Here is a 12,433-nt window from a genome sequence, read left to right as displayed (position 1 = left end):
CTGTGAGAGAATAAATTTCTGTTGTCTTAAACCACCAAGTTTGTGGTAATTTGTTATGATAGCCAAGGAAACCAATATAGTACCCACTGGCACACCTGTGAAGAAGGATTTTGTGGTAGTTCATTAAGAATGAATTAAGGAGGTCAGGTGGCTCTCGCCTATAATCCTAGCACTCTGGGAGGCCGAGGTGGGTGGATTGCTTGAGCTCAAGAGTTCAAGACCAGCTTGGCCAAGAATGAGACCCCCATCTCTACTAAAAATAGGAAAACTGGCTGAGCTTAGTGGTGGGTGCCTATAGTTCCAGCTATTTGGGAAGCTGAGGCATGAGGATCATTTGAGCTCGTGAGTTTGAGGTTGCTGTGAGCTATGATGACACCGTGGTACTCAACCCAGGGCAACAGAGTGAGGCTCTGTTTAAGAATAAAAAATGCATTAAGGAGAAGCACATTGGGAGGAGTTTGGGAGATAATGTAGTTTAGCCAGCTTGAAGACATGGACAGTAAAGTCCAAGAAGGTCAAGAGGCTTGTACAAGGTCACATGGCTATTTAATTGGAGGCCCCATATCTGTTTGGTTCACATTGCGTCCTTTGTAACCTGGAATCATGCCTGGTGCTAGCAGGTGCTCAATAAACATTTGTTGAATGAATGAATAGAATGCAAATGCCTGGTCTCCAACTCAGAGTTCTTCAAATAGTGTTCTCATGATACTTGCTAAGATTAAAACCAACACTACTTTGTTTATATTGGCAATTACTTTTCTCCACAATACTCAGGTTAATGCCTACCAGCTACAGATTGATTTCATGTTGTTGAAAATGTCAAGGCTTCTTGGAGATTTAGCCAGAAAAATTTTTTAATATTGAAGCATACTGCTTTATAGTGTTTCCTTTACCACTAAAAGGACTTTCCTGTCCCATTGGACATTCTTCTCAGCCATTCATTTGGCTGAGCCACTAAAAACAGTACCATCTGAAATTTATTAATATTATATCAATCACGATTCTAGTTATATTTAGCCTCAGGCCTTGGAGATAAATTCTTGACTGGTTGTTCATAAAGATAAATACAATATGACTAATAGCCACATTTATTGGGCAACTTTGGTATTCTAGATATCTGTTAAGCACTGTTACATTATCACCAATCTTTACAATAATGATTAATGATGCCTTTCAAGGTATTGATTATTCCTTTGTTGTACAATAATATAGCCACTAGCCTTGGAGGAAGCTCTTTTTGGAGGGCTGATGTTAGCAGTGACATGCTGGTGGTTTGATGCACATATAGAAGGATGCTATTCTGGGTTTTAAAACTTCTGAGAACTTATGGATAAAATCTCTCAAGCATGCAAAGACATATGTCCAGAAATGTTTGTTGAAGAAATGTTTGTAAAAGCAAAAGATTGGAAACGTCTGAAGTGTCCACTAATAGGGGTTGGTTAAGGGTACCTTCCATTAATAGAAGTCCAGAAAGCCACTCAAAGGAATAAGGCAGATCTATAAGCACTAGTATGAAAAAATGTCCAAGACACAGGATCTGTCATTTGTCTAAAATAAATATAATTATATAGGAAGGGAGGTGGGAAATAAAGACAATACAATATTATTTGTGTAAAATAAATAGAGCTATGGAAAATATATACATATAAAAATAGAGGAAGGGAGGGAGAAAACTTCTGGAAGGATGTAGAAAATACTGCTAATATAACTAGGGAGCCAGAGATGGGAGACAAAGAAAAGTGTATTTCTTTTTTAACCTAAAAACCTTCTATACTATTCATATTTTTAAAAATGTGCATGTATTAAACTTATAATTAAAAACCCATTTATTGAAAAATAATAAGAAAATACAAGGTATGTGACTTGTCATTAACACCCTTGGGGTCTGAAAAGAGACCACAAAGAAATCATGCAAGCTTATTTCTGCATTGATGCTGAGAAATTGAGAAAAAGTTGGCTCTTAGCAGAATTTATAGTGATACATTCAAGCTCAGGTTAATAACATACTCAGAATAGACCAGGGATAGCAGCACTGAATATATTCAAAACAGAGTTGGCCAAGCTGTTAGAGGAAAGATATTCTAGAGAGCAAGTGTTGAGCAGATGGGTGGCATAAGATGCTTCCCAAAATGTTACTAGCTCTCGAAAGGATATGGGAAAATGTAATATGTAACATGAATTCTTAATTTATAAGGAACCTCTTTTTTTCCTTAAGGAAATATTCATTGCCAAATTCTTTCTTTCTGCTGTGGCAGGCTATTTTTTGAGCCATTAAGATAGTAAACTATAAAATCACAGAATGATCCTAATATTTACTGATGCTTTCTCTGTTTCAGGTGTTTTATCCTTCACAACAACCTGGTGAGATAGAGTTTTTGCCAATAGGTAAAGTAATAAAGAAAGAACTTGTCCAAGGTCACTTGGTGAGTGGTGGAGCCCCCATTTCAACCTTCCTGCTTGCTAAGGTATGTACAGCTCTGCATTCTAGAGGGGGAGGTCCCTTAGGCATCACCTTAGTTTAGGAGTACTGGTCCAGGTGACCCTGGAACTCAGGTACCCATTTTCAGTTTGTGTTCTTCCCACCCTAGCGGACTTAGGCCTTGCACATGTAAATAGCAGGTGTCTCTAGATAATGTTGACCTGAATAAAATTGGGGCTGTTACATGTCCAATAATGCAAAAGTAGGCCAATAGTGAGATTCCTTTCTGAAACCTGCACTCCCCAAACCTAAATATCTACGTTTTCATTTTTGCACTTTCCCCATGCCCCTAAGCACCACTTGTCACTTCCATAGTCTGCAGATGAATTATTCTGTGGTACCAGCTACTTTAATATTATCCAGACCAAAAATGTGCAGAAAAGCACAGGCTTATTGGTTAAATAGCTTTCTCTAACATGTTTTGAAGTGTAACTGGTCATGTCACTTTCCTCCCTAAAACCATTTATTTTGTTCTTTGAATGAAGACAGATCTCTAGCTTTGTCTTATGGGGGACTCTGCAATCTAGTCCTGGCCCACCCTGCAGTATTATCAGGAACCATGGTAGACTTTGGTTGTTTCTTGTCTGTTCAAATGGTCTTTGCAAATACTTTTCCACCTGCCTGGAATAGTCGTCCCCTGAGCTACTCCATAGGAATCAACTTAAAGGCCACTTCTTTGGGGAGGCTGTCCCCAAACTGCTAGGTAGGTCTTTGAGAATTTTGTGATACTTATACTTATTTGATAACATGTCTGTTCTCAGAAGATTCTACGTTTTAAGAGGGCAGGGATAATATTTATCACGTTTATCACTCTGGCGATAGTCCTTAGAGCCAGCCAGGTATGTGGTAGGCACCCTACCAATACTTACCCATTAAATAAATGAGAGAAAAGAAAAAAAAAAAAAACCTATACAATACATTTAAGAGATCTTGGAAAGCCTAATGGTTCTACACATCTATGATTTCAGAGCTTATCATTATTCTATACCTAAACATAATAATGTATACTTATAATAATGTCTCCAAGTTATTGACAAAGGCTCTGTTCAGTATGTTTGTTGCCAGAGGAGGTGGCACTGAAATTCATTTGAAAACTGTGACTATTAAAATGTTCAGGTCAAAAAAATGCTTCTTACAATGGGGATATTAACTATCTGAAAAAATAAAACATTTAGTAAAATACCTATTCATGCCATATATAGTGTTATTCTACTTAAATTAATGTAAGTGGTATTCATGAATATTTATATTATAAATGGGTACATTTTATTTTTCTCTATTTTACTAGGTATCCAGGAAATAAGAAAACAAAGGAATTTCTTCCTCCATTAGCTTGTTACTGACACTTTCAAATGGCTCAGTGCCCATAATTTTTTTGTTTTTTCCCTATATTTTGATATTTTTCTCAAAATAAGTGGCAAATACCTCAGTCTTCTATTTTACCTTAAACACTTAGTTTTTTTTTTTTAGACAGAATTTCATTATATCGCCCTTGGTAGAGTGCCATGGCATCACATCTCAAAGCAACCTCAAATTCTTGGGCTTAAGTGATTCTCTTGCCTCAGCCTCCCAAGTAGCTGGGACTACAGGCACCCACCACAACGCCCAAAATATATATATATTTTTTGTAGTTGTCATTGTTGTTTGGCAGGCCGGGCCTGGGTTCAAATCCACTAGTCCCACTGTATGTGGCTGGCGCCCTAGCTGCTGAGCTACAGGCACTGAGACTTAAACACTTAGTTTTCTAGAATAGCCAAGTAGTATATCTTTCCTTTGTCTTCATCAAGTAAGGAGGTAAATTGAGGCAAAGATGCCAAATGCTTTAAATTTACACAATCAATATTCACCCTTGCATCTACATCAATGATGCAACAAATATTTAGTGTTTGTCATCTTGGTGTTAGGGAATATAACAGTAAATAAATAAGGTTCCTATTTTCATGGAGCTGATGTTCTAGGTGAGGGAAATACACAACAATCAATAAAAAAAATCAAATAGTGACAAACATCATAAAAAAATAAAAAAGAAACAAAAAGCCTTTTTATTTTTTAGAGACAGAGTCTCACTATCGCCCATGGTAGAGTGCCTTGGCGTTACAGCTCACAGCAACCTCCAGCTCTTGGGCTTAGGTGATTCTCTTGCCTCTCCCGAGTAGCTGGGACTATAGGCACCCGCCACAATGCCTGGCTTTTTTGTTGTTGTTGTTGTTGCATTTTGGCCAGGACTGGGATTGAACCTGCCACTCTGGGTATATGGGGCTGGTGCCCTACTCACTGAACCACAGGCACTGCCTCACAAAAGGGTTTTTCAATTCTGACCCTACTTTTTTTTTCTTTTGCACAGTTCCATGTATGTAGTACAATCTTGGTCTTTTTTTCCCCCTTTTTCCTTTATGGGACAAATATTTTAGTGCAGCTAGGGATGCCTCTCTGAAATGGTGACAACTAAGCTGACATCTGAATGCCAAAAAAGCAAAACAAAACAAAAGCTAATGAAAGAACAGGGAAGGGGGAAGATCCTCCTAGGCAGAAGGAACAGAAGGAACAAAAGTTTTGAGGTGGGAACAGACTTACTGTGTTAGAGGACAGCAAGGAGGCCACCATAGCTGGGATATAATAAGTGAGGAGGAGAATGGTAGACCGTGAGCTCAGACACGCAGGGAAGAGCCAGATCATATAGTGTCTTGTAGGCCACAGAAAGGTATATAAATTTTCTTCTAGAATTTTCTTCCAGTGAAGAGATAAACATTGTGGTTTATAAGCTTAGAGTGACTGGATGACATTTATACTTTTGAAAGTTCATTCTGGTGGCAATACAGAGAATGGATGACCTGGGGATAAAAGTGGAAGCAGGGAGCTTAGTGGGGACCACCATCAAACAGTACAGGTAAGAGATGATGGTGTCTTGGACTAGGATGTTGTCAGTGGAGGTAGAAAATAGTAGATAGACTAGATGCTTGTTTTTTTGAAACGAGACAATAGCACTTGTGGACCTAATGCACATGGAGAGTTAGGCAAATAAAGTCAAGGATGTTGCAGGCTTTTGGCTTGAGAAAATGAGTACATAGTGGTGTCATTTACTGAAAGAAAAAGGAAGGGGTAGAAATTGGTATTCTTTCATTATTAGGTAAAGAAATAAAAAATTCCATTTGGACATACTAATTTTGAGATGCCATTGACAAATGCCTAACTGGAGATATCACATAAGAAGGCATTAGACTCAAAAGTCAGAAAGGGAGCATTTGGAACTGGGAATTTACATTTGGAAGTCACTGGTAGGAAGTGCGCAATGTCACTAAGGAAGAGTGCTGTTAGAAAAGGGGCAGCCATACCTCCCATGTCTTCGTTCCTAATTCTCACATCGATCCATGGACTTTGTTATATACCACAGCACAAGTTCATACCACAAGTTCATACCTGGTCCATTAAGTGCAATAAACATTGTCTCATCTCTTCTATATGAAAGGTGTTACCCTAAGAAATAAAAGCTATAAAGATAGGTGACCAATCTAACATGGCATTCCTCAAGTTGTTCAAAAACAAATGAGAGAGGAAGTATAATATAAAAGGTAGAATATATTAAGGTATTTCTAAAGGAGTAGGGAGGGTTTTAAAAAAAATAAATTTGGGAAGATAGAATGGGAGATCTTGGAGGACCAAGGAAAGGGATTTTTCTTTCCTGCTTAGACGATGGGTACTATTAAAGATTTTTCAGGTCCCTGATCCCTTCACACCTTTCTTTCTCCATCAATGGCTTATTTGTCTTCCACATCTAGCTCAGATCTCATCCAGTTCACAAAGCATCATCCATCCTCTGCTTACACACTTACATCCCATCTTTTAAATCTTTCTGCATTTATTAACTAGTTCTAATCCACTTAGCACTTGATAAGATGGTTTATTGCAAGCACATCTTCTTTTCTCAACTGGTCTGTAAATTTAATTTAAACAAGATCTATGATTCAAATCCATAGCCACTGGTTCATGGCAAGAAACATAATCAGCCCTAACGCAATACCTATTGCTTTAAGTATCACCTCGAGGGAATTCTCTGACCAGGCTCTCATAGAATTATTTCCTTTAGCACACTACTACTCAGTTTTCAGCTATGTATCTCACATCTAACTATTTGAATTGGATCTGTCTTCCCATAGGCTGAAAGCCCCCAAAGAGCAAGAGCATGTCTGGTTTGGCTCATGGTAGCGTCCCCAGTTTGTGTGCAAGGAACATTTGCTGAAAAATCAAATGAATAAACATGGTCTTAGGTGGTCATGGGGTCACGGGGCCATGACTAGAGTAGTCTTAGGAATGGTCCAACTGTTTACTTGCAGTTTCTGAAAGAGCAATGAAATTCACACTACAAAATCACTACATCAGAAAAGTTTCTTCTAATGAACTCTTCTCTTCTGCTTAGGGACAAACTATTTCCCAGAGGGTGGCTTGTCCACCTAAAGAAGCCCATTAAATGCTGATTTATTATCACTTAGGATACTTGAGTCCTCCCTTTCACACAGCTGAGCTGTAGGCAAAGTAGAGTGTTCCAACTGTCAAGAAGAATAAGCACACTGGCAGCAGCCACGGATCCTCTGGGCAGATGGAGTGACATATGTGTATTTACATATATATCTTTCCTAATCAATAGGTTCCAGCAAAAACATGAAAACTCAAGAACATGATTGGAATTTAAGGAGTTCTGAAGGAGTTTAATTCCTTAAAGAAAATTAGCACAACTGTGTTTTAGCTGCAGATGACTTCAGGAAAAAACTAATAGCACTACTCAATGATCAAACGGTCCCCCCTAAATATGTAAATCTTCTTTTCCAAATTAGGTACTAGCATTTCTTCCAGGAAATAAATTTCTGGGGCCAGCCAAAAGGGGCTTTGAAATCTAATGTTATTTTTGGACCCTGCTTGCCTGTCTGCCCTCACCAGACAGGCCTATTTCTTCTGTTTCTCCAATAGGCCAACCTTGTCATTGTTTTCCTCTCCCTGGAGTACCCATCTTCCTTTGAATGTCTGGCTCCTCAACTGTTCGGGTCTCAGCACAATGTCCCCTTTTAAGGCTTTTCTGACCCCTGATTATACACATTAAGTACATCCTGTCAATCACTATCACTGCAGAGGCCCTGCCTCAAGGAAGAGCACCTGGCACATATCAGGTGACCAGTAAATATCTGTCAATGAATCAACAGGTTAAGACAAGTCAATTATACTCCCAGGAGAATCTTATAGGCTATTTGAGATGTGTAATGAAGACAATGTGATGGCTTGAAAATTCAGCCTAACATTTAACACTTCTGATTATTGCTTTGTTCATGCATGTTTTTATCGTCAAAGAATAAGGTTTGCAATTTATCCACCACAGAACCACATTTTGCTCTTGTAATTCATGTGATGACCTTGTCACACATTATCTGTTGCCTACAAGTTCCATTCTTCTCTCCTTTCTTAATAACAGAAACCCAAACTTTGGGACAATATGTTCAATTAAAAATATACATGTCCTCAGGCTTCCTTACGGCCAGCTACAGGAGACAACCACATAACCTAGTTCTAGCTGCTGGGTAGCAGAAGTTGGGTGTGGCTTCAGAAAGCTATTGCTTTCTTGATAAAAAGGTACAGACTCAGCTACCATGTATTGTCCTTTGACCATCTACCTTTCTCCCTGCCTGGAACATAGACATGATGCTGGAGGTGATGTCCTACATAGCAGGAGCTGTCAGTGTTCTGCCCATAATTCCTTGACACTTATCATTACTATATTCACCACAGGATTCCTATTGAAAGCTCCTATGACTGTCTACCTGAGGGCTTTTGCTGGTCACAGGATCACACTCAGCCTGTAGAGAGCGGGTTGAAAGTGCAAGGGAGTTAACGATGACCTGGGAACATCCCCTAATTAAAGACAGATGGGAGTTGGTGGATAAACATCCCAGCTCCTTGGCTTCGAGGTGGGACATCTCTAGGGCATGAGCTACATACACTTAGTGGATTACGCGTAACAGTGGTGCTGAGTAATCCACTCATGCATCCTGTATTGGCTTTTCTCTCCTCCCTGGCTTACTTCCCCACTCCCCTCCTTTCTTGGGATTACCCAACACCCAAATAAAATCCTTGTACACAAATCTGTCTCAGGAATTCTTCTGGGGGAACTCAACCTAAGACATTTTGTGACCTCAAAGATGAAAATTCACATGTTTAGGATGGAGAGGAATCTTTTTTTTTTTTTTTTATTAAATCATAGCTGTCATTGATATGATCATGGGGCATCATTCACTAGCTTCACAGACCGTTTGACACACTTTCATCACACTGGTTAACATAGCCTTCCTGGCATTCTCTCAGTTACTGTGCCAAGACACTTACATTCCACATTTACCAAGTTTCACATACACCCTTGTAAGATGCACCGCAGGTGTAATCCCACCAATCCCCTTCCCTCTACCCACCTTCCCCCACACTCCCCTCCCTTTCTCCCTTCCCCCTATTCTTAGGTTGTAACTGGGTTATAGCTTTCATATGAAAACCCTAAATTAGTTTCATAGTAGGGCTGAGTACATTGGGTACTTTTTCTTCCATTCTTGAGATACTTTACTAAGAATATGTTCCAGCTCCATACATGTAAACATGAAAGAGGTAAAGTCTCCATCTTTCTTTAAGGCTGCATAATATTCCATGGTGTACATATACCACAATTTATTAATCTATTCGTGGATCAATGGGCACTTGGGCTTTTTCCATGACTTAGCAATTATGAATAGGGCTGCAATAAACATTCTGGTACAAATATCTTTGTTATATGTGATTTTTGGTCTTCTGGGTATATGCCCAGTAGAGGGATTACAGGATTGAATGGCAGATCTATTTTTAGATCTCTAAGTGTTCTCCATATCTCTTTCCAAAAGGAATGTATTAATTTGCATTCCCACCAGCAGTGCAAAAGTGTTCCCTTTTCTCCACATCCTCGGATGGAGAGGAATCTTGAAGGAGCAAGTCCTCAATGCCAGTCCTTGAGTCCCTACACCAGCCTTAGATTGCCAATCTCTGGACTTATTTTTAGGAAAATAAATCTCTTATTTGGATAAGCCACCATAATTGGGTTTCTATAGTATGCAGCCAAATGCAGTTCTAAGAGAGGTGTGGAGGAATTTTTAGTTGAGCACAAATGCAACCCTAGTGGACATGGCTGCTAACAAAGCTGACCCTCTAGCTGCCTTACTAGCCTGTTATGTTGTAAGGCATGTTAAAGTTAATGCAGCATTTGCTTACATGTTAACTATATTTAATACTCATGTCAATTCTGTGAGACAGGTATTATCAACTCCATTTTACTAAAGCCCAGAAAGAATGAGTCACTTGTTCAGTAACAAGGCTAGCAGTGAAATAAGATTCCAAGTCCAGCAATCTTTTGTCACAGGGAGATAGGAACTAGGTTTTCATTCTAAGGAGTCAGCATTTAAGTAATGAGTCACAACTCCTACCTGTTTCCTTTACTTTTCTCTTAATACCAGCTTCTTATCCACAGCCATTTCCCATCATTGTCCTCTACCCATTTGGGACTGCACAGTGGCTTTACCAGAGATACCTCTTCCACCTGCCAAATTGCATCATAAACTACATACTAACCACATGCTCTCCAAAACATGAAACAAATCCTCTTATCTTTAAGCCTTTGCTCAAGCTCTTGCCTTTGCCAGGAATGCTTTACTTCAGAAGTGGGAAATTGCTGTATTTGGGCCCAGAGACGATATTCTGGTATCTGCAGATCTAACTGAGGGACGGATACCTTGTCAGTATGGCTCATAGCACGAAAACATCCACAATACTTGGTAAATACTTCTAAGAATGAAGTGTGTGGCTATGGTGGAATCCAAGTTGAAATCAAATTTACCCGTTTAAAATTGACATCAAATTCCTTCACACATAAAAATGAAATATATTGTTTAGAAAATTTCAAACAAATGAAATACACTTCATTGAACATTTAATAAATTACATTCAAATACGACTTTTTTTAAAAAACAGAGACAAAATTATAATGCAAATATTTATTAAAATGCTGACCATTTAAACATCTGAACCACATTATATGATACTCATTTACTTTTGTGAAACACATTAATGAGAACATAGGAGCTTTTACAAAAGGCTGAGTATTTTCAGTACTCCTGGCCTAGATGAGGAAAGACTGCATTTATATACTGGTGACTCAAGAAATACAATCTACCTGGTGTTACAAATGCTGGTGTGTGAAGACTAAGCTAGCACCCATGATTGCCTGGGCTCTAAAAAACAAGCATGCTGTGTTCCTGTGCCAAGGAACAGGACAAAGTCTGATCAAAGGTGAAAATACATGTGGGATGTGCATGAGACTAGACCAAAAGGCTGGAGGAACAAAGTGAAAGCTCTGTGCAGATACTGCTTTGAGCTTAATATATTTGTGAGACAAAGAAGCAGCCAGGAGCCTTCTTACAACAATTTCAGGTCAGCAACTCTAAAATATTTATATCAAAGTAGCTGGTAGAAAATATAAATGTCCCCCGGCCCTGACTAGAGAATTAAACCATCATAACAGATGCAACTTTGCAGACAGGTGGTTATCGAGCCACCTATAAGCTAAAGGGGGGACATGTATCAGCTCAAAAGATACCTGTGTATCTGACTTCAGCTGGTAAAAAATCAATAAAGATGTTTAAAACAAAGGTACCATTTCATAAGGACAATAAGGTTCACTAAATCACAACATAAGACAACATCTACAAGACTATTTTAAATACATTTTGTTGGATAAAGGTTTTTTTTTACTAACTATAAAATCCCATGAGACAAAAAGATAATTACAGTATAGTTAATGTTAAAGACTTTTAGGTTGTGGTTTAAGTTCAAAAGACTAAGGATTTTACAAAAGGATAACATGAGACTGTTAACTACATACAAAGAGTATTTGATTAGATACAGAAAATATTAGTAAGTATGGTTTTCTTCTTTTTGAAAACTAGCTTTACAAATTTAACTCACGTTAAATTTTGACCTACTTTAATTCCTCATCAATGACACCATCATCTGCAACACTGAAAGTAAACCAGTTACTCCGCCACCCAACTCTTTGTTTCTAAAGTAATTTATCCAGGATACAATGGAGTAGCCTGTGGCCTATATTTAATTATTGTGTATTTGTGCAAACTCACATTTTTTTTTTTTTTTTGAGACAGTCTATGTTGTCCTCAGTAGAGTGCCGTGGTCTCACATCAACCTCAAACTCTTGGGCTTAAGTGATTCTTTTGCCTCAGCCTCCCAAGTAGATGGGATTACAGTTGCCATTCACAACGCCTGGCTATTTTTTTGTTGCTGTTACTATTGTTGTTTAGCAGGCCTGAGCTGGGTTTGAACCCACCAGCCTTGGTGTATGTGGCTGGCACTGTAACCACTGTGCTACAGGCGCTGAGCCCAAACTCAGTTTTAAAAAACATTTCCAGCTGGGTGCTGGTGGCTCATGCCTGCAATCCTAGCACTCTGGGAGGCCAAGGCAGGTGGACTATCTGAGGTAAGGAGTTTGAGGGCACCTGTAGTCCCAGCTACTTGGGAGGCTGAGGCCAGAGAATGACTTGAGCCCAAGAGTTGGAGATTGCTGTGAGCGATGACACCACAGCGCTCCACCAAGGGTGACAAAGTGAGACTGTCTCAAAAAAAAAAAAAAAAAATTCCTAAATTTTCCCAAAGTTCTGTTTCATTAAACATGTCTACCACTGGGTTCCAAACACTAATATTTCTTATGAGAACAAGTAGGGTAAAACCATCCTCTTTGATGTGACAAGCTACATTCTAAGAGAAGATCCCAAACCCAGTATGTTAGAACAGGATTAAAGATACCATTTGAAAATCTGAGAGATGTTTAGAAGACTGACTCCAGACAAAGAATTTAACCATTCTTTTACTTTTTTAAGAGAAATACTG

Source organism: Nycticebus coucang, chromosome 17, assembly GCF_027406575.1.
Source record: "Nycticebus coucang isolate mNycCou1 chromosome 17, mNycCou1.pri, whole genome shotgun sequence".
In the NCBI taxonomy this organism is placed as follows: Eukaryota; Metazoa; Chordata; class Mammalia; order Primates; family Lorisidae; genus Nycticebus; species Nycticebus coucang.
This window is presented reverse-complemented; position numbering follows the sequence as displayed.